Source organism: Stenella coeruleoalba (assembly GCF_951394435.1).
Source record: "Stenella coeruleoalba genome assembly, chromosome: 17".
NCBI lineage: Eukaryota > Metazoa > Chordata > Mammalia > Artiodactyla > Delphinidae > Stenella > Stenella coeruleoalba.
In genome coordinates this window covers 65,837,019-65,864,316 of record NC_137163.1, presented here as the reverse complement: position 1 = coordinate 65,864,316, position 27,298 = coordinate 65,837,019, and the positions used below count along the sequence as shown (strand labels likewise).

The 27,298-nt window shown below is 41.1% G+C and overlaps 1 protein-coding gene across 11 annotated transcripts in view; it reads right to left on the bottom strand.

Moving 5' to 3' along the window:
- NCOA2 (nuclear receptor coactivator 2) overlaps positions 1–27,298 on the bottom strand; it is a 358,377-nt gene that overhangs the window by 99,820 nt on the left and 231,259 nt on the right. The window contains exon 1 of one of the 11 annotated variants that reach the window (XM_079902516.1): positions 19,360–19,484. The exons of the other annotated variants lie outside the window; for them this stretch is intronic. The gene's annotated coding sequence lies outside the window, so the exon portion shown is untranslated. Of the gene's footprint in view, positions 1–19,359; positions 19,485–27,298 lie in introns of those variants that run through there. 11 annotated transcript variants of the gene reach the window in all.

Sequence of the window (27,298 nt, the reverse complement as noted above, 5' to 3'; positions counted from 1 at the left end):
AAATAAAATAGAGCTAGAACTCACAGACACTTAGAGTTCTTATAAGTGCTTATGAGGTATAGATTTTCATTATTTTTTCCCAGTCTTTTACAGATGTGTTGCGTATACCTATTTGGAAGCAATTTTGGTCCATCTGACTGAGTTTTTCAAACCATTCATCTTAGCTTTTATAGAAACTTATGTACCTTTTCACACTCACAATCAGTTACATAATATTTAATAAAATTATGTGATTACAATAACAAGCACAACTAGCATAAACCAGTCTGGACAAGAAGCCGGCTCTTGGTAGGCATGCAACGTCCCTGCTGTGCAGAAGTGTGGGGTGTTCTGCATTGCCCACCAGCCTGGGGCACTTGGAGCCTAGCATTCTTGTGATTTACAGAGGGAAATGCAGATCATGTGGTCAGTTCCAGCCTTTCAGCCCCAATGAAAGTTGATTATGAAAATGAGAATTTATGCAAAGCTAACCTGAAAGCATAGATCGTGAAATCCTTCAATAAGTTTAACTGAATATGTATTACATGCCATGCATGGTTCTAGGAATTGGGGGATACGGCAATGAACGAAACAGACCACGTCTTTTGTCCATAAGAGAAACAGTGAAACAAATAAAATTTACCATATCAGGTAGTGATCAGAGCTATATAAAAAAATATATATGCAGGGCTAGGATAGTACAACGTGTCAATAGATGGGGGTGAGGAGTGCCGTTTTACCTGCGTGGTCAGGAAGGTTCTCTCTTGATAGAGTGACACCTTTCTAACAGAACTCTAAGATCCATAATAGAATTTCTTTATTATGCAACCATTAAAACAAAATTCAGGAAAAGTCGTACAATGCAATGGCTAAGAGCACATCCTCTGGTGTCAACTCAGGTTTGGAATGCCCGGAATACCACATATTAGTTGTGCTAATTATGCTAATTAACCCTATTGGACCTAAGTTTCCTCATTTCTAAAACTGTAGAAATACTAATACATACTTTTATAAGTTTGTTGAGAGCATGAAATGTAAAGCGCATAGAACAATGATTGGCATCTAGTAAGGGCTTATTTAATAAATGTAAGATATTATAGGTTGAATTTAATACCATGTGAATGCTTATGAAACAATCTAAGTTGATGGTGAATTACAGTTAAAGAGAAAAATTAATTTATAGAAAAAAATTAGAATTCACCAATGTATTAGCAGTTAAACTGTTTCAACAAGCACTGTGGGTATAATTTAATGTTTGCATTTTCCAAGTTTCCTTTCATTAACACATCAGATTTTAATGAGTTTACCAAAAGGCAGAAAGGAGGAAAGGGAGAGGGAGGCAGGGAGGGAGGGAAGGAGACCCGGCCGTGCCACTGGAAGAAAACAAAAACAACAAGCAAACCAGAGGTTCTTTTAAATAACCAGGCTCTCCAGGATGCAAATTAAAACATACAAATTGTTAACATGCTTATTTTCAGGAAGCAAATTGCATAAAATGAGGTAAAGCTACTCTATGGTAAGTGGCACGAAAAATGCCTAAAGTGAATGAAATAAGAAATTGGACCCCCTTTTACAGGTAACTTTTTGCAATGAAATTTAAAGTATAAATTATTTCCTTTTACCAATCAAAGGATATTCTGTAACAGTATTCTATAACTACTGAAACTCTATTACAACCAAATTATATTTTCTCCAAATCTACCCCAAGTTCTTCTAAATAAGAAAGATGGAGGCTCTTGGTCATTCTGGACTCATTACTGTATCCTAGTCTTAACTTTTGTAACTTTCTCATGTTTTCTCTCCCACAGATGCGACTCTTCTAAAGCAAGAACAATGTCCAAATCACAAGAACCTTCCAGCAAAGGTTACTCAAATTGCGCTTCCTCAGGAAAATCTTCTCTTTCAAGTTCAGCTGAAAAGCCATCTTCTTTATGCAGGCCTCATGGATTCCACCAGGAAGAATTAGAGGTTCCCTTCTACTTGTTCCCTGGCCCATAGGACATGCGATTAAGATAACGCTTCTTTCTTCTGCATCCTCAGTTGCCTCCTTCCCAGTGAGGGTCCAGGGCATTCTCCTGATGGGCCAGGCAGGCCCACACTGCTGTCCCCCACGCCAGGTTCTGGGCGCCAGAGATGCCACGGAAGACACTCTCTTTCCTTTTCTCATTCACACTCATTTCACTCCAAGCTTTCCTAGCGTTCTCCAAGCATTCTTTGTCTCCAGTCAAACAGAACACAAAGCAGGGGCAAAACTTTTAAGCATGTCCCAGGGACAACGTTTAGGACCCAAATGAAATGTCTGTGGTTAGAGAAGAAAAAAGGATCACAGTTATACAGCTCCTTGGGGCAGTTTAAATTATGTCTCGCATATAAGAAGTCTTTTTCTGGAATACTTTTTTATGCTCTTTCCCTGTTCTCTTCCACAGAAGTGGAAAGTGAGCAAGGAGGAAAACCCTGGTTTGGTGGGAGGACCTCCGATTCATTTTTTCACCATACAAATTCTGGCAAACTTTCTTTTCGTCAGATCATTACAATAACTCCAAACAGTATTTGCTATGAGGCAATGGTTGCCATCAAAAATAGAAAAAAGGCAGCTCTGGATCAACAGGTCCCCCTTCCCCCAATCCAATTTGTTCTTATAAAAATAAGCCAAATTAGGCATTTTTATTTGCAAATAACACATACCTACAGAATGATTTACTGAGAATTACTAGAATTTAGAAAGTTATTTACAAGAATTCATTATTTGAAAAGAATTTTAAAATTACCTTGGCACCTGAACTTATAAGCCGAAACACTTACTTTAACTATTTTCTTCACTCTCAAACACTGGATTTTAGTAATTATCGAAACTAACCATACTTGAGTTTAGGAGAGATTTGTACTTCAGCTTAAGTTTCAAACTTGGAACACATAAACAGCTCTCAGTAGAAGTGCAATCATATTGTTAGTATTGCGATTGTACAATGGAGCCCAATTCTCTGACCTCAGGATCGGGGCGTGGAGAATTAGGGAGCCCTCTCGATTTGCCAGATTTTGTTAAGAGCAGAGCTGTCCTGGAGAGCTGTCAATGGAGGGCTTTCTCCTTCCCGCTCCAGATGCAGAGTTATTGCATTTTGGGGAACTAAAGTTATAACTGGACTCAAGAACTGAGCTTCTTCTAATCACCCTTTGGGTAGTTAATACAAATTTAAACCCAAATGAGCTTAAAGGGCGTTAAAAATAATAATTTAATGGACTAGATCAGGGTGGTCTCAAACAGGCATTGAAAAGATTAAAACAACTTCCTCCTATTGGAGAATGTGTCCTTCTGTACCTTTTTTTTTTCAATTAGTCCTAAAAATGTGTTTGCACTGAGACAGTGAAGAATCATTGTTTTTGTAAAACCTACAGCTATGGATAAAGATCTGTAAGGCTGCTGCACCTTATTTAACCATAACTGGCAAGTTAATAAGCATGAAATGAAAACTTTAAAGAAATTAAGGTAATTGCTTGACACCTCAGATACAGGTAACTATTATATTCCTTTTGCTTGGTATCGGGGGAAAAAAGAGAACTCATTAAGCTGAAACTCAAACCCTGGCTCCAGTTAGGATAAATGATGTAGAAAAAACTAAGCTCTCAGAGAAATCACAACACATTATATATGTATGTTCATAACACAGGCATATGACTTCTTTAGTTTGGTGTTTTAAGGCAATGTTGCGAAATCCAGAGTAATGACTATTACTCAGGGCAAAAACATATTTGGGCCCTGGACAATTAAATTTTATATAAGGTTAAGTTTCTAATTAATAAAGATCTCTTCTTGGTATTAAAAATATAACCTAAATTATAGGATTTTAATTTAAAAATCTATTTGCATTTCTTTCCTTCTGATGTTCAACTGCGCTGATAACTGAGTAGCTGCCGAGAGCAAACTACTGGGCTCTCTGGACACTGTGATACGATCACGGAGTAAGAAACAGAACTTAATCTCAAGAAATCAAAGACTGAGGAAGAAGAAACAAGTATGTGGTAAACTAACGCGGGATCCGGCACACATGGAAAACACAAAGTGCTCGCGAAGAGAAATCACTTCTTGTCATGGGGAGCCTCGGCGAAGGTCTGACGAATGGGCCGAGTTGGGTTTTGAAGAAGGGGTACTACATTTCAAAGGGAAGCTGGGGTGCTGATGAGGGTGTCCCAGGACCCTAGGGTGCCAAAGCGGTGCGCTTAATAGAGAGCACGGTCGGGCCAGAGACGCTGGGTGACCACACGGCCATGTGACTCGACAGCTAGGGGGGCTCTGGGTCTTTCCATCCTCACCCAATCTCTTCTCCCCCCAGGATGCTGTCAGGCCCTGGTTATGGTGCTGGCTGCACCCTACCTCCCCCAGTGCCACCCGGGAGCTGTGGGAAACGCACCCTCCGGCTCCACCCAGCTGGCCTGAAGGACGCACCCTGGCGGCGGGCGGGGTCTAACAAGCCCGGACGCTGAGGCCTGCTGAGCTTCGCCAACCACTGCCATCAGCTGCAGGGAGAAAGTTTCTTGTCCCATCGGTGACCTGAAATCTGACTAACTCATAGTATTAATAATCTGCTCTGACAAAAAAGGAAAGGGAGAGGTAAGGCAGAGTACATTTTATTCACTGAATTCACGTTTTCACCACGTATTTACTAAGCATCTACTTTGGAGCGTCAGAATATAGAAAACCCTAAATGCTAGAATAAGTAGCAGTCCCTGTTGACTTACTAAACCACAGGCACAGTGGAAAGGTCTCAGCCAGAGGTGGTCAGACCACAGTTAGGGCAGCGGTACCCACCACAGGTTTGGAAGCGTAGGGAGGAGGGGCTGAAGGCTTGCTAAAGGATACTGCAAACGGCCACATATGGTACAAGTGCATTTATAGGAAACATCCAGAATAAGCAAATCCACAGAAACAGAAAGCAGATTAGTGGTTGCCAGGGGCTAAGGGGAAAGGCAGAGGGGGAGTGACTGCTAACGAGCACAGGGTTTCTTTTCGGGTTGATGAAAATGTTCTGAAACTAGATAGTGGTGATGGCTGCACAACTGGTGAATAAACTAAAAACCACTGAACCGGACACTTTCAAAGGGTGAATTTTACGTTACATGAATTGTATCTCAATAAAGCAGCTTTTATTAAAAACAAAAAACCAGAAAACGACAACAACAAGCCCCACGAGCTATCAGGCCTGATACTGATGACCTGCAGAGTTGTGGAACAGGTAAATGGATGGTTTACAAATATTTAGGAAACAAACTGGCGACTATTACGAGCAAGAATGACTTCTCTAATGATTCACCCCACGTGAACTGTCCTCCTTCTTTCTGCTAAAGAGATAAGAACTTTGTTTTTAAAGTTTTATTATTTTTTCTTAATAAAAGTAATGCATGCTCGTAGTAGAAAATTTAGAATATAAAATGCTAAAGAATATATTGCATGTATTCCTACCACACAGAGAATAACCATTAAATTAAAAAAATTTCTGCTCAGCATTGGGAGTTTTGGACTGACATGTACACACTGCTCTATTTAAAAAGGATAACCAACAAGGAACTACTGTATAGCACAGGGAACTCTGCTCAATATTCTGTAATAACCTATATAGGAGAAGAATTTGAAAAAGAATAGATACATGTATATGTATAACTAAATCACTTTGCTGTACACCTGAAACACAACACTGTTAATCAACTATACTCCAATATAAAATAAAAATTTTTAAAAAATGTACTGTGTGTGTGTGCCACAAACTGCATGTACAATTTTATAGATGCCCTTATTACTTCTAAGATTTTTCCATGGTATTAAATATGTCTTTATAAACATAATTTTTAATGGCTCTATGATATTCCGTCATATGAAAGTACCATAATATATTTAAACATTTTCTATAATCATTTAGTTTGCTTCCATTTTTTACCACCATAAATAACACTGTGATGAATATCTTTTATATAAGTACGGATCCACATATCTGATTAATTAATAATCAATAGTCAATACAATAGTCTCAGAAATGTAATTACCAGATCAAACGGTGTGACCATATTTAAAGCTATTATATTTACTGTCAAATTATTTTCCAAAAAGGCTGTACTAATTTCTAATCACCTCAGCAGGGTATGTGAGGTCCCATCGTACCAGAATTCACAATAATAATGAATATTATGATTTTTAAAAATGCTTTGCAAATCTGAAGACTATGGCACGACATTATTTTCTAATTTAAACTGATTACTAATAACTGAGTATTTTTCAAATGTTTTATAAGCATTTCATGTTTACTTTAATAAAAGAATGTGGAGTCAGGGATCTGGCATAGACACAGCATGTTCAGGTTGGTGAGGCGTCTGAGTTACTGCTAGTGTAGAGGTGAAAGCAGATGTGGCTCATAGTGAATCACCTGAGAAACTTTTTAAAAACATGGCTTTCCAGGCTCCACCCCAGACCAACGAAATTAGAACCCCCCTGCAGAACGACCCCAGGTGATCAGCTGAAGCCTGTCCAGCGCCCACTGGAAGGGAAGAGCAGCACTTAGAACTACTGGGCTGGGAGACAATGGTGAGTTAGTCTAGGCCGGTGGAATAACATTCCGGGTGTTAGTTAACTGGTTATTACAAACAAAGAGAGGTTCTCCAGTCTAGCTGATTTTTTTAATCAATGACTCAAAAAAAAAAAAAAATAACCTGTTTATCAGATAGGCAGGTGACACAAAGCATACCTATCATGTTTGATAATACGAGTACTTTTCTGAAAATCTTAACATTAGCAGACTAGAATAGAAGGTCCGAACCAGCGCAATGACATTATTTACTCAGTATCTTTGTATTATTAAAACAATGTGAACACCTACAAAAACACAATTAAAAAAAAGGAAAGGAAAATCCCTCACAATCTTCCTATTTTAATGTGTTCAGTATTTGAATTGGGGCAGAGATGAAACTTCTCTCACATTTGGTCACCATCTAAATAGTTTTCTTTTTCTGTCTTGTGTTTCTCCCCAAATACAACCGATAGCAGTTCTACTCCATCCTACCGGTCCTTCCTGGGCCTCTCAAGTCTTACTCTGTAGTAAGAAATTTGCCCACATCCTTAACCCAGTAACAGTATAGGGAGGCTTTCTGGTACCTCCTGACAGGCCCATTCCCATAGACACTGCCTGTCCTCTCATCACGCTCGTCCCAGGAACAGGAGGGCGCGGCATCCCCTCTGCCTTCCTCAGAGCTGCCACTAGGCCGCTGCTCAATTACAAGGGTGGCCTTGAATCAAAATCTCCGCTCCTTGGAAACCCATGTCTTAAAGCACCCTCTATCCATGATCCGGCTTGAGATGTGCCAGTGTGCCACTTAATCTTCCACCTTTACTGAAGATGTTGGTATTTGATTAGTTCTTCGTCTCTAGGCCACATCTGGTCGCCACCCGGAGTGATCTCACAATCTCTGTGAAATCCTCACAGGCCCTCCTGTCTCACCTCCAACAGAGGTCACCTCCACTGCACTTCGGCCACTGCCCCTACGATCACTCCCGAACCTTGCTGTCACCCAGAACTGGGGGCCCCCGAAAGCCACTTCTGGCCCACAGCTTCCTAGCACGCTAGCTTTCTTACTGTCTTCCTCCTTGGTAACCGGTCTTCATGCATCAAGCACTCTAGTCCCTTGCCCTTCTGCTCATCGCATGTCCCTCCCTACCTCGCTGGATTCACCACCGTCAGGTGGGTCTCACGCATCTCTTCTCACAGAGTTCCCTCCGCAAAACTTAATCCCAAGATTCCTCCACTCCTATAAGTAGGAACCCGAGCCCCGACAGAGAAAATCCCACAGCTAAGGGCGGAACGGCCCCTCAGACATTTCAAGGTTTCTCAACTTGCCTTAGACTCACAGGCCTGCCCGCCCATCCTTTTATTTGTTCTCCAGTCAGCTCCTATTTACCCCAACAATTATTTCCAGCTTTTACCACTTGGGCAAATGGCTGATCAACCTGATTTTATGCGACTTCCCTTCTTTCCACTTACACAGAAATCCACTGCCCTCTTCAACATCACTCCTGGCTTCTCAGAGGATGTGTGATCCCTCCTCCTGTAAACACTAACTGCTCCAACCCCATTTCCTATTTCCCTCCCCATCTTCTCTGAGACTTTGCTACAAAGCTTCTCTTTAGCAACCGTTCACCCTTTTTCTTTCTACTTTAACCTATAAGCACACTCAAGTCATTTCCATCCCTTGAGTGTGAATCTTTCTCCAGCACCCATCCAGTCTCACATCTTTCCTTCACATCCGGACCTGCCCAAAGACTACAGGCCTGTGCTCCCTTACCCCAAACACTAGGGAGCCACAGAATTTAGAATCCAGAGAGATAGACATATTTTAATTTTAGAAAGAGAAAACGTGGCATACGCCATATTTCATGATAACCCCACAGGGCCCTGTGACTGCATTCTGTAATCAAATTCAATATTATTTCTGCAGTGAAATGTATGAATATTCACACTAGGTGGGACGAATGAAGATTATAAGCCATTCCATATCCATTCAGGTCAGGTTTTACCGCTAAATGAGTTATAAAAACCTTTCCAGTTCCAGAGTTTGTTGAATTCTGAGATTCAGATAAGGGAATATAGGCCTGTGGTTTATGCCTATTCCCTTCCACTCACTTCATGATCCCAAACAATTACATTTCCTCCCCCCTCGTTCCACTGACTCTGCCTCCCCCGTCTTCCATGACATTTGCATACCAAGCCTACATAAATTCTGGCATCCCGTGCTATGTGACTTAGCCTTTCCACTGTGTCTGTCACTGTGATCACGTCCCCCCAGGGATTCCTCCCGGTATATCTCTGTTCTGAGCCTTCCATGACACCACCCTGTATAGGGCCTCCCCTTAAACTGCATAATTCTTCTTCTATCTCTTTCATGGGACCTTCCTCTTTGGAGTTCTCCAGGCCTCCTCTTCAGCCCAGCCCTCTCCTCGGTTCTCTTCCTTTTTTAAAAATTATTTTTAACAGCTTTAGTGAGGTATAAGTCAGAAGCCATACAATTCACTCTTTTAACACATCCATTTCAGCGGTTTTAATCTAATCACAGGATTGTGCAACCATCACCATATCTAATTCCACAACATTTCATCACCCCAACAGGAAACCCCATGCTCATTATGCAATGCTTCCTCATTCCCTCCTCTCTCCCACCCTGAACTACTAACACCCTCTGACTTTATGTATGTGCCTAATCTGGACATGTCATATAAATGGAAACATATAACATGTGGCCTTTTGTTTCTCACTTATTTCAATTAGCATAATGTTTTCAAGGTTCCGCAATATTGTAGCATGTATGAGTACTTCATTCCTTTCTATAGCCAAATATTGCAATGTATATAGGATATACCACATTTTATTTATCTACTCATCAGCGGATGGACATCTGGGCTGTTTCTACTTTTTGGCTCTTAGGAATGAATAATGCTGCTATGGACATCTGTGTACAAGTGTACAGATATGCTTTAGTCTTTTTGGATATAAATCTAGAAATGGAATTGGTGAGTCTATAGTACCTTTACATTTAATTTTTTGATGAACTGCCAGACTGCTTTCCAAAGTGAATATACCATTTTATTTTCCCACCAGCAATGTCCGAGGGTTCCGATTTCTCCATATCTTCATCAACACTTATTTAATTTTTTTAAAAAATTACAGCCATCCTACTGGGCATGAAATGGTGTCTCGTTGGCTTGATCTGCATTTCCCTAGTAACTATGTTGAGCATCTTTTCAAGTGCTTTTTTGGCCGCTGCGTATCTTCTCTGGAGAAATGTCTATTCAAATCTCTGTCTATATTAAATTAGACTCTGCAGTGATTCTTAGCACCACTTTGGAGTTATGAATGGCTTTGAGAATCTGACCAAAGCCAAAAAGTAAAGCTACATAGATAACAAAATAAGGCATACAATTCTCCTAAGATGTCACTAACCCACAGTGAGACCACTTATGGACCTTCCAGATTAAGCAGCCTTGCTGTATATCATAGGTTCTCAACCCTGGTGCATATCTGAAGACCACCTGGGGAGCTTTTAAAAAACACCACATAACCACATGATTCAGCATGTCCACGTCTAGGTATATACTGAAAAGAACTGAAAGCAGGGACTTCAGCAGATATACGGACACCCGTATTCACAGCAGCATTATTCACAATAGCTAAAAGGTGGAGACAACCCATATGTCCATCAATACATGAACGAACCAAATGTGTATATACATACAACAGAATATTATTCAGCCTTAAACAGGAATGAAATACTGATACATGCTACAACACGGATAAACCTTGAAAACGTGAGGCTAAGTGAAAGAAGTCAGACACAAAAGGCCATATATTATGATTCTACTCATGTGAGGAACCCAGAATAGCCAATTTCATAGAAACGGAAAGTAGAATTGTGGTTACCAGGGCCTTGTGGGAAGAGGGGTGAGTACTTATTGTTTAATAGGTTGAGAGTTTCTGTTTAGGATGATGAAAAAGTTCTGGAGATGCACAGCAGTGACAGATGCGCAACAATGTGAAGGGGTACTTAATGCCACTTAACTGTACATTTAAAATGGTAAATTTTATGTTAGGTATATTTTACCACAATTATAAAAAAACACGTTTGTGTACACACACACACATGACCAGGACACCATCGGTATTTTGCTTAAAAGCTCTCCAAGTAATGCAAATGTTCAAAAAGGCTTAAGAACTGAGGCTTCATGCTCTCCTTGGTGGTATCACCTATTCCCAAGGTTTCCCAAATCTTTCTTTCCAGCCTTCACCTCTCAAAGCTTCTACCTCAAAAATCCAGCTAGGTTTCAATGCACAGAGTTGAGCGCATCCATTCCTCCTTCTCATCCCCTAACTGCCCCACCTGAAAGAGCGCCATCCACTGAACATCATCCTTAAACTCCTATATTCTCGCCATAAAATCATCAATGTGACTCTGCCTCTTAAGTATTCTCAAGCCTCCCCTCCTTGTCTTTAAGATAACCATTACTGCTTCTAGCTCGGGCCTTCACCTTACTTGGAAAATCTAACGTAAGCTTCCTTACCTCCAGATAATTAATTTCCTGGCTCAAAATCTTTAGTAGACTCCACTCCCTCTTAGATGAAGTCTCTGCTGCCTCAAATGTTACAGATGATGCCTTATGATCTAGCCCTTGCCTATTTCTCCAGGGCCATCTCCTGCTGATTCTGCTTGCCCTGGTGATGTATAAACTGCACGGGGTTCCTTACCTACCACACACTAGTTCTCACCTCTTTTCTTGTGCTTGCTACACATGGAACAAAAAATAGATTTTCCCCCTTTTGGCTAATTCCCACTCATCTTTCAAAACCTAGCTCAGATGACCTTCTCCCCAAGATTAAATTCCCTTCCTCTATCTTTTAATAGCCTATATAACTACCATTAACCACATATATCTTAATTATGTCTTTTTCCTTAGCAAATTTTAAGCTCTGTGAGGGGTAGAAACTAAGTAGGTTTCATCTTTTTATATTAGGCCCTTACCAGAATGCCTGCCACACAGTACTTAATTCATGTTCATGGAATAAATTGCTTTGCAAACTACCATAAAGTTTGAAGCTATTCCATCAAAATAGGAAACATCATTTACTATGCTATATCTGTATTTTATTTGATCTTCACAAAAACCCTATGAAGTCATTATTATTATGATTCCCTGAAGTACAGAAACATCAAATAACATGTCCAAGGTCAAACACCACCAGCAGGTGGTAGAAGTGAGACTCCAGAGCCTGAGCCCTGCCTCTTCCCCTCCCCTGGCGGAGATACGGCTCTTCTTACCTGTGTAGGTCTCATCTTCTCAAGGAGATATTTCCTGCCTTCCAGGATTTTTCTCTATAATTTTTAAAGTTATAATCTTAACATACAGTTTTGTATCTTTTAAAAATTAAAAAAGTTTTAGCATGTTACTACGTGGTCTTCATAACCAGCATGACTACTCATGAAGACAAAGGTAGATTCTTACAATGAGGTTGAAACAAACAAAAAAACTGTATGAAGTTCTAAACAGGGGAAGCTAAGATGACGGCCACTTAGGTGATAATAGCCACAGGGGATTTTAGCTGATTGCCAGCTTAATATGAATCAAGCAAGCGACAGGATGCTAAAAAATAAGAGATGTACTCTTAGAAATGCAAAAACAAAAGAAAAATTAGAAATCTGCAATTTGAATAGACACATGAAATTCCATGTTGCTCCGGAAGATAAGAGATAATAGGTGCCTGGGGAATTTAGTCAATGAACAGACACTAACCAAGAACTTGTTTAAATAAGCAGGGATATGTATGTATGGGTATGGGGTGTGTGTGTGTGTGTGTGTGTGTGTGTGTGTGTGTGTGTGTGTGTGTGTGTGTGTGTGTGTGTGTGTGTGTGTTTACATGTGTGTGTACATGGATAAACTACTTGGGGAGATGAAACATACACAGTTACGAAAACACACTACGTGTGTTGAAGGGATATTTCACAGAGAAGAAGTATCTTAGGCATTTGGTAATTATTAAGTGTTGGACACTACATTATTTTATTTAATTCTTAGAGCTCTACAAAGCAGATACTGTCCCCTGTTTTACAGAGGAAAAAACAGATTCAAAGAAGTTAACTGACTTGTCCAAAGTCTCAAAGCTTACACGTTATACCACTAGGTTTCAAACCAAGCTCTGATTGCTCTTTCTACAATCCTTAACTTTCTAATAAAAATCATTAAATAAGGACCTCAAAATACAGAACAGGAGAGTTGTTGATGATAGTACAAGGAAACGGTCTAGTTAAAACGTTAGAAAAAAATGAACATATCATCCTTGAAGTCTGTGGAATGTCCATCCCTGGAGACCTTCAAGCTGTAACATCAAGGGAGGGATAGACAGTTGACACCAGAATTGCCAGGTAAGATCGACATCCCCACATGCAGTTAACCTCCCAATATGAACAGAGGAACCAAAAGCCATGACCTTACAATGCTATGATATGAAAGCACCTGATTTTTCGTTCTCTCCTCTCAGCGTCATCAAGGAAGGATAAGCTTTCCCTTTCCCTGAATTTCCTTTCAAGTCCTTATGTCACTGTCACATGCTTATTTGTGCATCATTTCCAGCCCTCAGACTGGTCCCACAACCTCCAGGTTCTGACTGTGACCAACAGTGAATACACTGCATCACTCACCTGAAGCACAAAATTATACTGAACTCAGGTGGCTTAGACGTTTAGGACTGTACCAGGACCCCAGAAGCTCAATGGCGTCCCCGCTTACCTCCATACCCGCAGCCCAGCCCCTCTACACCAGTGAAACAACTGTTTTTAGTGTCTGGCGATAACTGGATTGATTTCTCTGCCTTTGGAACATTCGGCTCACAGTAACCCTTTGTACAAGAAAGAACTTCCCACTTACATCTGTTACCTTGTCTTTCCCCCTTCTTAATCCTAGGTGTCCTGATAACATTTCCAAGCAACTACATTAGAAAATTATGCTCCAGAATCTAATTCCAACTGCCTTGAGGTTACCTGGCACTTGAAATAATCTGGAGGTGACAGGAGATCAAACCAGGGAGGACAGAAGAGGCCTCTGGAATGGGCCATTATAGAAACTCTCTTTCAACCCTGGCAGAGGTAGCTGTACATAACTCCACAATGGTTAGCTCTGCTAAACATGTATCCTGGCTTATTATCTAAATGAAAGACTAAACTCGACAAACCACCAAGTGGAAAAGTCAGGGAACTTAAACTGGTCTTCTGCTTTTAAAGGTGAAAAACACAAAAACACAAGAAGTCCCACAGATCTTCTTGGTAAATGCCACGTAGTACCAGACTCCACCGCAATCCGTTCTGAACCCGACCATCCATGCCCACAGCCCTTCCTAAGGACCCTCAATGGGCTGTTACGAGGAAGCTTTCACCCAGCTCCTGACACTGAAGACTCCATAGCAACGCTCCCCTGACACCTGATCTAGGCACCCAATGGACAGGCTGCCCAGCGGTCTACTGGGGCGGCTCGGCACAAAAGTTCTATCCAGACACAGACAGAGGTGATGGCCTGAGTCCAATAGATTCTCAGAGTCTGTGGAATATGTGAGAGAGAGCTGTTCTGTGCGCAGAGAGCGAAGGCGAAAAGACACAGAGGAAGAAACCACAAGAGGATAAAGGACAAGGAGCAATGAACGAGCCAATTAGGAAGCAGAGAAAAGGTGTGCCCTGAGCGTGAGGGGTCTGCTGAGCTCGTGAGACAGAAGCAGCTGGTGCAGAGAGAGCGCACCTTGGCCACCGCAGTCAACACGCACAGTGGCACTGCACCTTTCCTCCCAGTAAGTCAGAGCATATGCTCCCCTAGCCTAGATTTCAATGGTTAGGCTATCAAATAGACACGGAAGCTTTCAATGTGGGTAAATTTGTGGCCCACGAGCTATAACTCCACCCCTTCCCAATAAAGGCAGACGTCCCAAGGACAACACCAGACCTATTGAAGTCTATCCCCTCACTCGGCCCTGAAGTCATGGAAAGCCTGGCTCAGCTCTTGCTCTCATCATTTCCTAGCTGTGCAACATTGGGAAAGGTACTTAACCTTTCTGAGCTTCAGTTTCCATGTCTGTAAAATTCAGAAATAATATTCACTTCACAGGTTTGTATGAAAATTAAATGAGATCGAGGATAAAAGTACATAGCTTGATATATATAGGCTTAATTCAGGCATGAGTAATAGAGCTGTTGGCCAAAAGTTCAGCGTTAATGAATCAACAATACATATATTAAATACGGTGTCTTTAAACAGAAACCTACTCAAAATAAGGCTATGTACTGATCCAAGAGCTAAAATGTCATGACCAGAGACTCGCAGGAATCTAACTCTGTATCTCCCCTAGAAGCAGTGGCTCGGTATTTGCTAACTCAGTGTCTGCCGTGACTTTATGGAACATAACGCCTGCAAATAACAAGGATCAGCTGTAGTTCATCAAAGGTAGACCATGGGAGTAGGGGAGAATCTGGGGGGCAGGCAGCTAGAAGGGTAGAGCCAGGTCATGAAAGGGCCTTTTATGTCCTACCAAGGGGTGTGGACTTTATACCGCTTCTAATCTGATTACTGATTAGAAGACTGTGGGCCTGGGAAAGGTCTACAGCTCCCTGCTCCTGAGTGGACCCCTGGTGTCTGGCACAGATGTCTCATCTACAAGAAAGACTGCTACCCAATGCCTTACACATGTTGTCCTCTTGGCTCAGAGCCGTAGACAACAGAAGACACTGGGAACCACCAACCGTCTAGTGGCCACGGTGAATGTCAAAAGAAACAGGTGAAATCAAATTCAGTAATGTATTTTAACACATCATACTCAATATAGTTATCTTTTCAACGTGTACTCAGTATTCTAAAAATTATTAATGAGCTATTTTATTTTTTCTTTGGGGAGGGGGGCACTCCGTCTTCAAAGTCAGAGTGTATTTTGCACTCAATTCAGATAGGCCACATTTCCAATAGTCAAAAGCCACTCGTGACTTGTGGCTCCTATGCTGGACAGTGAAGGCCTAGGATACCCTATACATCCTCCAGCGCCTGCTAGTCATCTTCTGTTCTCTTTACTTTCTCTGCCAAGTGTCCCCTGATCAATCCTCTCCACACCCCAGGGACAGTCAGTTACTCTTCTCCTGTACTAGTGAAGCACGTGACAAAATTTTACAATAAACAGTTGTTAAATAAACAGGAGGATTTAAGTGCAGGAATGAAATTGGCTATCTTTCCATTTTAAAAATAAACCAACCCGTAGGAGGATCCATCAAGGGAGACCAAAGATAGATGATAACGCTACAACCATACTTAACCTTCCCACACATTAGCAAAAATCCAGTTATCAAAATTTCGTGAGGTGACTTTTTCCCACCGTGAATACTGACGAGAAAGAGTGACATCACCTAGGAAAAAACGCGCTTGTTCACTACTAAAGCCTGAAGAAGTAGAAGGGATCCCTATGTGAAATATCATGTAGACGGGAACTCCTCTCTAGGGAATTTGCGTGGGTGTAAAATGACTTACAACAAATCTGAAAGCAGTGGCTGATGTTCCAGGGGTGTTCCCAGTGTCTGAAAACAAGAACCTTAATTTGGATTCTCTGTGGTTTGTATACCTGAATGCTCCATCATAGCAATGCCGTGAGTAAAGGACCTTGAAAACAGCAAGGTTTCCACTGGCCAAGAAAAAGGAGAAGTAGCTAAGTAAGAAAATATGCAACATGCATCCTTCAGATCCCACGACTTCAGAACTTCTCCCCACCCCGTGAATCTCCCGCTAACTCAGAGTCCACTCCTTGTACCAATCTCCGCTACCGCATAATAATGCGCTCGCCCCGCTCACCTTTCCCTAAAGCAGATTTCTGAATCAGTTGTGAGTTACTTTTCATGAATATGTTTCTTTTCAGTGCAGACCAAACCTCATTTAAACGAAGCTTTAAGAAGGACCCTGGAAAATTTGCTATCTGTTGCACAAGTTTTTTTTTTTTTAACATCTGTATTGGAGTATAATTGCTTTACAATGGTGTGTTAGTTTCTGCTTTATAACAAAGTGAATCAGTTATACATATACATATGTCCCCATATCCCCTCCCTCTTGCGTCTCCCTCCCACCCTCCCTATCCCACCCCTCTAGGTGGTCACAGAGCACCGAGCTGATCTCCCTGTGCTATGCGGCCACTTCCCACTATCTATTTTACATTTGGTAGTGTATATATGTCAGTGCTACTCTCTCACTTCATCCCAGCTTACCCTTCCCCCTCCCCGTGTCCTCAAGTCCATTCTCCATGTCTGCATCTTTATTCCTGTCCTGCCCCTAGGTTTATCAGAACCATTGTTTTGTTTTAGATTCCATATATATTGCACAAGTTTTTCCACTTCATGAATTTTATATCCCTTTGGTTTCCAAAGAATTAAACTGCATCTATTAAAATATAGCCTAGTACCTTAATCCTGCCTAAATCTTCCCAAACTGTGACTTTCTCAAAAAACCAAAAACCTCCTAAGAACACATTTCACTGAGGTTTACAACACTTGAGTACTAAGATCACTTTTAATTCCGTCTTTTCTTACCCTATCTTTCCTACACATTAAAAATCTCTCCAAGAAGCAAACCCCCTCAGCCTGACAAGATCAGACCTGATTATAATATCTGTGGTTAATTATTGTGGTTGGAATTCTGAAGTGTAGCAGGATTTGCAAGCTAGTCACCTGGCTTGTTTAGACACTACCCCGATGTCAAAATGTGTGTCTTTTAACTCTCATAGAAAGACTGGGGCTCTTCCTCACTCCCCAATCTCTGAAAGTTAAGATATTTTTAGATAACATAACAGATTAATCCTTTTATGAATGTACTTTAAAACTGTACAGGACTGACATTTGATGTCCTAGGAGAAAAACAGCACGATCTGGAACCAAACCTATCCTAGTTTTAAGAGAATGTAAATAAAACGACTTTTTTTTTGGTTACAATACAAAGGAAATATGAGACTAGTGAAAACTACCATTCAAACATGCTCAGGGAGAAGTCATTAACCAAGTTCTCAGGAATACTCTCTGATTGGCCAAACAAGTTTTACAAAAGTGCCAGCTGTAAGTTATCTTGTAGGTTTAAATATCTTATTTGCCTTTGTTTTCCCAAAGTGTTTCACAGAGTGCCGTGTAATAATAGTAAGTGCTCAATAAAAACACCTTGAACTACCCCAAAATCCTTGGATCACTTCAAAAGCTTTAGATAAGGCGGCAAAATAAAATTTAAAAGCAAAAACAAAGAAAAACAAAGAAAGCCCAAACCATCTGGCTATAAGAGTTTCATTATTCAATATGATGCTAGTGACTTTTGGGCTGAAACCAGTATGTAATTGTCTTATATCCTACTTACAAGAATGTAGGGAGAGTCCTACAATTAAAAAATAAATAAATAGATCCCAGAATGATTAAAACCACAGGTAATTGTTTATTTGAACCAAGTTGTCTTTTTATGTAGGTAGACTAAACTAAGGTGCCAGTTTTTTTTAAAGAAAATCCCATTTAATAAAATTAATGATTTTATTAAACTATATTGTGCTAAAATATAGTTTGTAGATATTATAAGGAAGAGAATCTCCTGCACTTAGTATGATTAAAAATTATGTTTGAGCTGCTCTCTCCATATTTTCTTGGAGAAGATAATAAAAAGAATCAATTCTTTGTAAATTGTCGATACAGTACATAATGGCCAGATAGAGTTCTTACCTCCATCAGTGTCAATTTCAAAAGGGAAATATACACAATATAATAATATATGTGGTTTGAAACATACACACACCCCAAGGTGGGCACATCTGGTCTAGAAGTTAACTGAAAAACATATTAGTGAATTCATACCTCTAGTAAACACTGTATAATAGTTAACCCTTTTCAGATAAAGCTTATGATTATCTTTCCCCAATCTCAGATTTTTAAGTACTACACCTTCCAAGGTTGAGAGAAAGGTACAGACTGCTAAGAGAATTAATAGCATTAGCATGAGCGAAAGTGGACAAGCACAGTCTAAAGATTAACTGCATGTTTTCAGCTTTCTGCACACAGTAGCATAAGGATGTAATAAATCAGAAAAAGTTAGGTACTCTATACAACAGAAAATCATTCATTCAAGGCCTCAGCCAAAATAAGATTTATTACCTAAATAAAATTTAGATAATTTCAAATTCACTGCAAAGCCCTTCCTTTTTTAAGGCTTGAATTACAAAAGGATATTTAAAAAAATTAACAGATACAAATATAAAGCTTATATTTATTCCTTAATGAGTAAGATTTGCATTGGATTCTTCTTTGGAAATTTAGAAAATGCTTACCAATTCATTTCCTAAAACAAGCATGAGACTGTATTTGGCCACATAAAGAAACTGCAAGAAACCTTTAATCGCTAAATAAACACATAAGAAATAGGGACCACGAAGGAATCAATTTGGATAGCACTGTATGTATCTGTCCCCGAGAACACTATCACTGCCTGGTTGTCATGCTCAGTTCTCCCTCGGCAACACGCACATCCAATCCAGAAGCACACAGAATTCCAAGAACACTGCCAAACATTAAGTCAGAGCACTTGTGAAACACACCTTGCAATTGTCCACAGCCTTTGCAGTTCAAACCAGAGCTCAGCAGCTTGTCCTTATCTTCACCAGTGATGTAAATAAAAATACCATACATCATTCTTCCAAAAGAAAAACCAAAAAACCCCCACAATTAGCAATAAATTTAATGCCTCAGAGATAAATCTCCTGTGTTAACCCAAACCAGCATTCTGCCTTGATGTAAACCTGAGCACATGCTGAGTGCCCTGCTGCTTACCTCCTCTATCACTTGCTTCTAACGATAGCTGACAAACTAGCCTCACAAATCCTTTTTTAGCTGCTGATCAGACAGATCCCCCTTTGACAATCCAGCATGGTGGAACACTCGAAAATTCTTCCTGCTTCTATTCTATTGCTTGCTCTAAAAACCAGTTTCCTTTTCATTGAGATAATAGCCTTTTCTGCAGTCACATGACTCAGAAGCTACATTAGCAGAGCTTTATGATAATAGACTAAGCCTCTACCCCCTCCTGTTATTAAGGGAATGTCTTTCTCTTTCCCTTTCCTTCTCTCTCTCTCTCTCTCTCTCTCTCTCTCTCTCACACACACACACACACACACACACGTGCCCATCATGCACATGCACTCACATACACGGGTCTAAAATTATTTATTCTTCTTGGAATTATCATAATAAAGAAGTATACTCTAACATGAAAACACTAAAAATTTCTAGATCTGCCTGCTAAAAATAACTGCTAAAAACAAACATTCTGATGCATGGTCTTCCTTTCAGCAGGATGCAGCACGCTGGCCATGAACACTCCCCAGTGAACAGTGTATGAAGTGGGACAGTCAGAGGGAAATGTGTATTCTCCTGTTCTCTAGAGCTTTGCCCCCAGAGATATAAAGCTGACAAATCTGGCATAACGAACACTGTGGAGACATGATAGCTACTCACACATTGGGAATTAATTAGTTTCACGTATTAGTAAAATACCATGTAAGCATACTTTTTTAACACCAAAATGTATTCTTATTAGGAATACACCCTGTGTAATTTATAAGCTATTCCAAGAAGAAGAAATATTACCATGGCCAAAACAATCTTAAAATATAAAATTCAAAAGTTCTTTTGAGCCTGGCCAATTTGATTGATTTCTGATAAACCATCAACTTTCAAAACACACATGTGGAAACACTAGGTCAGTGCCTGACACACAGTGGTTGCTCCACACTTTTTTTTTTTAATGTCCTTGGTAACAGGTTGAAGTACTAGGCAAAGAGACAGCAGTGGATTACATTATCGTCTTACTTTGTTTTCATATCAAAGAATCTTTTAAATCTACCAGACAAGCAATTTGGGGAAGGAGTTTAAGTGTAAGAATGTGCTGAGAAGTGGAAAATGGAGAAAAAGATGGGCTAAGGCGTTGCCCCAGAAGCAAAATCACACTGAGGCATAACACACAACTGGGAGAGCGCTGCCACCAGCAGACTGAAAGCAAGACAGACTGTTCAACTAAGTCAACAGATGAAGCTACATTTTACATGTTTGGGTTTTATTTATTGCCTTGGTTTTCTCATCTCAAAAAGGGAAAACATACTAGATATTTTCATTTTTTAACTTTTCACTGTGCTAAAATACACATAACATTAAAAGTTACCACTTTAAGTGCACAGTTCGGTAGAGATAAGTCTATTCACGCTGTTTTGCAACAGCTCTCCCGACCTTTTTCATCTTGCAAAACTGAAACTCTGCACCCATTAAACAACAACTCCCATTTCCCGTTCCCTCCAGGCCCTGGCAAGCACCATCTACTTTCTGTTTCTATGAATTTAACTACTTTAGATCCCTTGTATAAGTGGCATCAGACAGTACTTGGTGTGTGTGTGTGTGTGTGTAGATATTTTAAAGAATAATTATTTCAATACCTGGAGATCAAGACGAAGAGTTTTCACCTCACAAAATTATTTTACACAAACTGCCTTATTCCTACGTAAACCAAGCCAAAATTATATTCTTTAATACAGAAAACCCAAGAATTGTTATAGATACAACTAGACAGCAGGGATTATTATCATATAAAAGTTATCTACACAAAAACTCTGTAATTTCTCAGGATCCAAAAAATTTGATAATTCTAATTCTGAAACTCCTAGTTTACTCTAATTAACCACTCAACACATAAATAACTCGGGTAGGGTGGAGTGGGTGTTGAATAATCCTCTTCCAGTCACTGGAAGGGACTGTGGCCACTCTGCTGGAACATGGTACCAACACCTCACCAAGTCTCCAGTGACCACACAGGGGTCAGTGAGCACAGCTTCCATGAGGACCTGAGCAGAGAAATTCAGATACCAAGAAAATATACTTAAAACATTTAAATGCTAGCACATGGTGATACCTCATCACAAAAAGCCAAAGCACAAAGAACCTTTAAAAGTTATAATGATCTTAACAGCCACCTAACTATTTTCATTACAGTGTACTTAAAATCTAAAGTCAATAATCAGCCAGGGCATTATAGGAAATCAATGTATCATAGGAAACCAATCCCATAGTAGATATGAAAGAACACCAAAGAAATAGCATAAAAACTGTAGGGGGCAGTTTTGTGAAATCCATCCACCTAAGTTTGTCCTTTTTCTGCTCACAACATCATCCAACCATTTCTACAGCGGTAAGGTGAGGTCACAGACACTCTAAAATGACCACCATGTTGTCCTTTATTAACTTCAAGGGAGTTTTGTTTTTTTTTTTTGCGGTACGCGGGCCTCTCACTGTTGTGGCCTCTCCCGCCGCGGGGCACAGGCTCCGGACGCGCAGGCCCAGCGGCCATGGCCCACGGGCGCAGCCGCTCCGCGGCATGTGGGATCTTCCAGGACCGGGGCACGAACCCGTGTCCCCTGCATTGGCAGGCAGACTCTCAACCACTGCACCACCAGGGAAGCCCTCAATGGAGTTTTTACAAATTATTTCTCGGCCAATCATGGGCAGCAGCAAAATTTGCTGTGAATTCGCTGATCAAATCCATCACAGTAAGAAAATGTCTCCTGCCAAACACTTCCAAGTAAAATGTCTTACTCCAGATTCCGTGCTTACACTTCAAGATGGATTGCTGTTAGCAAAGCTGCCCCTCTGTCATGTTTTCTGCTGGCAAGCACAAATAGGTGAAACTGTCTAACCCCATCCTGAGGGCAGACTGGTGGCTGCAGCAGACTCTATCATTATCAATTTTAACCCTTTTTCTTCACTAGGGCAGTAGTGTTTACAACGGAATTAGGTTAGATGATTTGTAAAGATGTTTCTACCTATAAGGTTTCCCGAGAATGGTGCTTATATATATATATAATTGTGATACATTTCTTAAACCAAAAGTCTGGTGAGAGGTAAAACAAGGATTCAATAGGGTGATGTTTCACTTTTTATAAATCAAGGTGAAATTTACATTCAGTGCAATAAACAGACCTTAAGAGTAAAGTTTAAGAGTTCTGACCAATGAAAGCACCTACGTAATCCACACTCCTGTCTAGATATACAGCACTGTCATAGCCCAGCAGAGCTCTCCTGTGCCTACCCACCCCCACCAACCACAACTCTTACTTTCTGTTATCACAGATTAGTTCTGCTTTTTCTAGAACTTCAAACAACGGGAATCATACAGTAAGTATTCTTTATGCTTCTTTCAGCATAATGTTTTTGAGATTCATCTGTGTTATTGCATATATTAACAACTTGTCCCTTTTCAGTGCTAAGGGTAATTCCATTGTGTGAATATACTGCAGCTCATCTATTCTCCTTTGATGGGCATTTGGGTTTTTTCCAATGGGGGCTTGCGGTAAACAAAATTCTAAAATGGCTCTGTAAGACCTCCCCACACCCCACCCCTCCACCATGTACACATCCTTCATAATCCCCAGCACTGTAAATATGGTGGATTTTCACTCTAATGATTAGGTTATGTTACATGGCACTACTGACCTTAAGGTAGGGCGATTATGGAGGTGGGCCTGGCCTAATCATAACGGATTTTCTCCATCTGGCAGCAGCAGAAGTCTGAAGCCTGAGAAGGATTCTATATGCCTTTGGTGATGTGAAGATGGGGGAAACCACATGTCAAGGAACGCAGGTGACCTCTAGGAGCTGAGAGTGGCACTCAGCTAACATCCAGCAAGGAGAGAGGATGTCAGTTCCACCGCTGCAAGATCCTGAATTCTGCCAACAACGAGAATGAGCTGAAAGTGGACTTCCCCCCCGCAGAGCCTCCAGATGAGAACTCATTCTTGTTGACACCTGCATTTCAGCCTGGTGATGCCCTGAGCAGAGAATCACACCAACATCATGCTCAATATCTGATCTACAGGACGGTGGGCTAGTAACTGGGGGTTATTTGTGGTAATTTGTTACTCAGCAAAAGAAAACTAATCGGAGGGGGGTTACGATATACAAGTTGCTACCAATACACATGTACAGGTCTTTTCACAGACATGAATTTTCATTTCATGCAGTTAAATACCTAGGAGTGGAATTGGGGGCTCATGGATAAGTGTACGAAACTGTCGCGGTGTTTTCCAAAGCAGCTTTACACTCCCACCAGCCATGCGTGAGAGCTCTGGGTGTCGCAGTCTCACCAACGTTTGGCGTTGTCAGTCTTTTAAAGTTTAGCTGAAATTCTACGCGTGTTAGCAGCCTTCTGCACATATGGGGTGTGATCCTTGTCCACTTCCTTCTCCGTAGAGTTTTTATAACATTTACAGATAACACCACATAAAGCCCTGTCCCGTATTCTTTGTCAGCGTCTCTTATCATTATTATTTTTTTTTGGGGGGGGGTACACGGGCCTCTCACTGTTGTGGCCTCTCCCGTTGCGGAGCACAGGCTCCAGACACGCAGGCTCAGCGGCCATGGCTCACGGGCCCAGCCGCTCCGCGGCATGTGGGATCTTCCCGGACCGGGGCATGAACCCGCGTCCCCCGCATCGGCAGGCGGACTCTCAACCACTGCGCCACCAGGGAAGCCCTGTCAGCGTCTCTTAGGAGTTAGGTTCCTCCGCACTGGAGCATAAACACTGAAGGGCAGGGATCGTGCCTTTATTACTCTAAATCCTTGCCGTCACCTATCCTAGTGCTGCTTCTATAGGTTATGTGGTCAAATTTATGTATTGACATTTCTTTTTCCTTAAAAAGGTAATTATGTAGCAACATGAAAAACTGCTAATGAAGAGGCCACTTTGTAGAGAGGAAAGAGTGTGACCTTGGAATTACAGTTTTAGTTTGAATCCACTGCTAGATATACAACCTTGAGCAAGTTACTTAACCTCTCTGAGTCTTAGGTTCCTCATCTATAAATGGGCGGGGGAAATGCATTGTTCTTGTGAAGATTCTATGAATTCTATGGAAAGCAAGTAGCCCAGAGCCTGGCACAGGAGGACATCAATTGATGGCAGCTATTATTAGCTCTTAGTGTCTTATGATGTTCAGCAAAAAGAAGAGAAACAGTATCTTTCTGTTACAACTCTACAGAAAGCACGGAAGAGAATACATAAAATGATATGAGCTGGATAAGGTGGATGAGACCATAGTTGATTTTAATTCTAATTTTTAAACCTTTAGTAATGTTTCCATAATTTTAAAATACAGCAAACTGCTGATAACTTCTAAAACCGGGTGAAGGGTACATGGCAGGGGGGTTATAAACACTATTCTAAATTTCCATTATATACAAACCTGAAGAACTAGAGTTCACTGTACCAAAAAAAGGGCAAATATTTACTCTACAAAGTTTTCTTGATACACTAAGACCATACAATTTATTAATTCAAATGCTTAGAAATGAGATAAACCCTGAAGGTGCCACATTTAACAAGCTGCAGTGTGAACAAACTTTAGGTCATTTATGAAATTAATTTTGTTAACCCATTAGCATTGTAATTCTATATTAAACCAAAATACCAAGTTTTGAAAACCTGATAAAATATCATGGAATAGTTAATCTATCTGTTAAATACATTTTTAATGCAATAAGGGATAAGTTGCATAAATGGTAAGTTAATAAAGTGAAAAGTAATAATACCCACTGAAGTGGCTGTTTTCATTAGGCACCCGTGTCCACAGAATTATGTCACTGGGACCTCTGGCCTCCTTCCTCAAGAGGTGAGCCAGGGATAGAAAGAAGGCCTATCTGGGAATATCCTGCCTGTGGATGTCAGCATGCTAACATTAAAGATTTCATTCTTCTGACATGTAGGAAAATGTGCCTTTGAGAAGGCCCAACTGTGCTAAGCTAGCAGTGAGTGCTATTTTGTTGGGTTATTTCCAGTAAAAGGCTTATGCAAACAGCAGTGCATACGTGTCTATGATACGACTGCAGGAGATTATACCCACACAAAAGACAGCTGAGGAGAAGGACTAGAGAGCACAATCACTTCTAAACAGGATTTGGCCAAGCTGCCACTTCATGAAATGAAGTAATATACGAACAGCTCACTACGTTTCCAACTCAGCATCTGTGCTTCATCCAAGGACTTGAGAAGCATCACCTACCGAATGTGATTCTCCTCCCAATCAGCCCACATGTGAACTACTCCAAAGAGTCGCACTGATTCTTTGAAGCCACTGAGTACCCCTGGGTTACAACTAAAATTCCTAGGTGATCTGCTAACCGGAATGAATGAGAACCCTGGCGGTCTATCAGGGTTTATACCTTATATTCCTCAGGATTCTAAAAATGGCGAAGGCTCAGGGAGCAGATTAAATACCACAGGAATTTGACTATTGATTAATCCAGCCCTCTGAAACTGGCATTATTCCCTAAAAGACTCTGACAGGATCAACGACCATTTCAAATTATAAAATCACGAGGCTAAAAGGAACGTGAGAGCCATCTCACGCTGGGACTCCAGGAGTCTTCCATCTCAAATTCCCAACGTTGGATAACTCCACAGTCTCCAGTTAGACTTTTTCAATTCGTAACTTTAGTCATTTACATATTAATTAAGTACAAATCTTCCCCAACTGTTCTTAAGAGTTCAAAAAGTAACCAAAGGCTGAGACTAGACCATACTGCTTCTTTTTGTGAAATAAATTTATTTATTTTTGGCTGCGTTGGGTCTTCGTTGCTGCGCGTGGGCTTTCTCTAGTTGTGGCGAGCAGAGGCTCCTCTTCGTTGCAGTGCACCGGCTTCTTCTCATTGCAGTGGCTTCTCCTGTTGCAGAGCACGGGCTCTAGGCGCATGGGCTTCAGTAGTTGTGGCACGCGGGCTCAGCAGTTGTGGCTCGCGGGCTTAGTTGCTCTGCGGCATGTGGGATCTTCCCAGACCAGGGCTCGAACCCAGGTCCCCTGCATTGGCAGGTGGGTTCCTAACCACTGCGCCACCAGGGAAGCCCTGCTTCTTTAAAATGCTGGGAAGGACTGAGGTTCTAGGGACAAAACAGAAGAGCTATACCCTTTGGCCATGATGGCTAATGGCCTCAAACACACCTCCTCGTCCTCCTTAAACTCTGGTGGCATAACCAGATTTGCTCTTCTGACTCTGCTATTCTCTGGATCCTCTGTGTATTAAGTGCTCCCAACTAAAGCCAAAAGAGAGTGACAGTCACACACAGCAAGGACTGGAAGACCCTGGCCCGCTGTGCTCACTGGATTGTAAAGGAACGCTGGGCAGGTACTGGTATGATAGTAAGACTTTTTGTTTTTTCTTTTTTAAAGATTTGTTTATTCTTTATTTATTTATTTTACTTATTTTTGGCTGTGTCGGGTCTTGGTTTAGCGGCACGCGGTATCTTCGTTGAGACATGCGGGATCTTTCGTTGTGGCGCGTGGGCTTCTCTTTAGTTGTGGTGTGCAGGTTTTCTCTTCTCTAGCTGTGGCACGCAGCTCCAGGGCATGTGGGCTCTGTAGTTATGGCGCGTGGGTTTCAGAGCACGTGGGCTCTGTAGCTAGCGGCCCACAGGCTCTAGTTGAGGCCAGCGAGGTCAGTAGTTGGGGCACACCGGCTTAGTTGCCCTGACCAGGGACTGAACCTGCGTCCCTTTCATTGTAAGGTGGATTCCTTACCACTGGACCACCAGGGAAGTCCCACTTTTTGTTTCTTTCTTGACAACCTTTTTAAACTAAGATCTGACTGAAAGTCTTCATTTATTCACAAATCTGGCCATATAAACAGAAGAGACAAAAAAAGCTTCTCTTTGTGAAGATGCTATATTCTGAGGCAAATA